Below are 3,553 nucleotides of genomic sequence, written 5' to 3'. Positions count from 1 at the left end.
CATTTTGCTGCTTGACAATTTCCACTTGTTGCACCTATCTTTTTCCCCCACTTATGCTTTATTGATGTTTTTTGTTCAACAGAAATCAAAACAGTCTTGTGTCGAGTATGCAAGACATGCTTTTTTCAACGGACACCATTGGTTCCGCCGCGCAGTGCTGCCTTCACGTGCAGCTCAAAAAGACATTCAATTCAATTCAATTCAGTTTTATTTATAGTGTAAAATCACCATGAGACATGGTCTCGAAACACTTTACAGTTAAAGAAAACACCATAAAACAGTACAATAATACATGATACCGTTTGACATCCAGAGCATTAAAAATTAGACATTGAAGAATCGATTATTGGGAGTTGGGAATCGATCCAGGAATCATGGCATTAAGAATCGCGATTTTTTTGGAGCACCCCTAATGGCTTATCTCCAGTGTGAATACATTGATGTCTTCTTAGGATACTTGACTCACTGAAGCTGCTTCCACGTTTGTCACAGGAGTATGGCTTCTCTCCACCAGTGTGAATACGTTGATGTCTTCTTAGTCTAGCTAACTGTCTGAAGCTGCTTCCACATTGGTCACAGGAATATGGCTTCTCTCCAGTGTGAATATGTTGATGTGTTGTTAGGTTAGCTAACCGACTGAAGCTGCTTCCACATTGGTCACAGGAGTATGACTTCTCTCCAGTGTGAATGTGTTGATGTGTTGTTAGGTTAGATAACTGACTGAAGCTGCTTCCACATTGGTCACAGGAGTATGGCTTCTCTCCAGTGTGAATGCGTTGATGTGTTGTTAGGTGACCTGACCGACTGAAAGATTTCCCACACGGCAGACAGTGGTAGCGTTTTGGTCTGCTGGTGTTTCTCTGTTTCATAGAGAAAGATATAAAGAATATAAAGTCATTAATATCCCTGACAAAGTATTTTATGATATGAAGCATTATGCTAATGCTAATAGGCAAACGTATATCTTGTTCTGTGTGTAACATATCAGACTATCGCACATCATACAATAAATGGCATAATATTCTATTTCATTCAGACTAGAGCCCAACCGATACTGGATTTTTTTTAGGCAGATGCCGATACTAATACCAATATTAGGGAGTAAAAAGATTCCGATATCGATATATCTCCATCTGGGCCCTTCTTGAACTAACTTCTCTCTCTTAAAAAAAAAAAAAAATACTAACTTAACTTTACCACTATTCCTTCAGATGTTGTAGTTGTCATAGACTGTGTTGCATAGTTGATCACTCTATTGCTGACAAAAATGTGTTATTGTAAGTCGCTTTGGATAAAAGCGTCTGCCAAATGACGTAATGTAATGTAATGTAATGATATATCGGCTGATACTCTTATATTATATATACACATTATATTACACAATTTCTTTTGCAGTGATCCCTCAAATATCAAACACTTGACAAAGATATCTATATCTATCTATATACACGCATATATATATATACTGTATATATATATATATATATATATATATACATACAGTATATAGGAAGACTAGCTTGTCACTTTGGCGGCAGCTAATGGGGATCCTTTTAAACAATAAACAATAAACAATATATATATATATATATATATATATACAGTACATACACACGCACGCGCACGCACACACATAAACATCAAACAAGAAGTTTGGAAATTTGTGTTTGCTAGATTATTTCTCTGTTGTAACAATGCTTCTTGGCAATACATTTTATACCGTTGGAAACGCCTGTTTATTTCCCTTTTAAATGGTGCGCCATTTGTAAGGAACACGCATTTGTGGGATGAGCAGCACAGCTGAGTATGTGGGTTGTGCTCATGTAAAATGTGCCAAATCTTCTCTGCCACTACTGAACAGTGTATCCTCCTGTTGGTATTGACTCTTGTTTGGTGGATTTGATGATGACTGAACTCTCTATCAGTAACCAGGAAGAAACAAGACATATTGACAATTTTACAATTGATTCATTTAACAAACAGGAGCCTCAGTAGTGTGTGGAAGAACCATAAGCAGCCACAACAGCCTGGCACCTCCTCCTCATGCTGGTCCCCAGCCTGGTCATACGCTGCTGTGGGATGATGGCATTCCAGACGGGGAGAACGGTATGCTGATTGATAGTCACAGCTTTTGGTGGAGGCAGTGTGATGGTGTGGGGTGGCATCTCCATGACTTGAAAAACGAGGCTTGTCATCGTTGAAGGCGAGCTCAACGCGGCGAGATATCGAAATGAGATTCTGCAGCCAGTAGCAGTCCCATATCTCCACAACCTGGGACCAAATGCCATTCTCCAAGATGACAACGCTCGCCCCTCACAGAGCCGGGTGTATCAGAGAATACCTCCAGAATGTGGGAGTGCAGAGAATGGAAAGGCCTGCCAACAGTCCAGACATCAACCCAATTGAGCACTTGTGGGATCATCTTGGATGTGCTGTTCATGCTAAGAGTGACCAACACACACTTCTTCCACACACTACTGAGGCTCCTGACTGTTCAATGAATAAATTGTAAAATTGTCAATATGTCTTGTTTCTTTCTTGTTACTGATAGAGTTCAATCGTCCAATCCACCAAACAAGAGTCAATACCAACAGGAGGATACACTGTAACTGTTCAGTAGTCGCAGAGAAGATTTGGCACATTTTACATGAGCGCAACCCACATACTCAGCTGTGCTGCTCATCCCACAAATGCGTGTTCCTTACAAATGGGGCACCATTTAACAGAGAAATACACAGGCTGTCCAACTGTATACAATACATTGCCATTTAGCATTGTAACAACAGAGAAAAGTTCGACCAAACGCAAATTTCTGAACTTTTTGTTCGATGTTTATATATACAGTACATGCATACATACATACACCTCTCACCTCTTCTGAAGAATTCAATGGCTTCTCTCCACCAGTGTGAATACGTTGATGTCTTCTTAGGCTAGCTAACTGTCTGAAGCTGCTTCCACATTGGTCACAGGAGTATGGCTTCTCTCCAGTGTGAATATGTTGATGTGTTGTTAGGTTAGCTAACCGACTGAAGCTTCTTCCACATTGGTCACAGGAGTATGACTTCTCTCCAGTGTGAATGTGTTGATGTGTTGTTAGGTTAGATAACTGACTGAAGCTGCTTCCACATTGGTCACAGGAGTATGGCTTCTCTCCATTGTGAATGCGTTCATGTGTTGTTAGGTGACCTGACCGACTGAAAGATTTCCCACACCACAGACAGTGGTGGCGTTTTGGTCTGCTGGTGTTTCTCTGTTTCATAGAGAAAGATATAAAGAATATAAAGTCATTAATATCCCTGACAAAGTATTTTATGATATGAAGCATTATGCTAATGCTAATAGGCAAACGTATATCTTGTTCTGTGTGTAACATATCAGACTATTGCGCATCATACAATAAATGGCATAATATTTTATATCTCTCTATATATATACAGTATATATATATATATCAGCATAATTGCTGATTATCCTCTTTCTCACCTCTTCTGAAGAATTCATCTTTCTCTCTTGTTCTTCTCCTCCACCAGATCTCTTCCTTTCAATCAGC

At 39.6% G+C, this 3,553-nt stretch overlaps 1 long non-coding RNA gene across 1 annotated transcript; it reads right to left on the bottom strand.

Annotated features, from left to right (window-relative positions):
- Window positions 1-270: 270 nt before the first annotated feature.
- On the bottom strand, window positions 271-3,553 carry LOC310793826. Its single transcript, XR_014553541.1, has 3 exons — window positions 3,487-3,553; window positions 2,873-3,253; window positions 271-860 (listed from the first exon to the last, which is right to left on the bottom strand). It is a non-coding gene; the product is annotated as an uncharacterized lncRNA (long non-coding RNA).

This window comes from Poromitra crassiceps (assembly GCF_964638095.1).
Source record: "Poromitra crassiceps genome assembly, chromosome: 19".
Taxonomy (NCBI): domain Eukaryota; kingdom Metazoa; phylum Chordata; class Actinopteri; order Beryciformes; family Melamphaidae; genus Poromitra; species Poromitra crassiceps.
The sequence above is the reverse complement of the archived record's forward strand: the minus strand, read 5'-3'. Positions and strand labels throughout refer to the sequence as shown.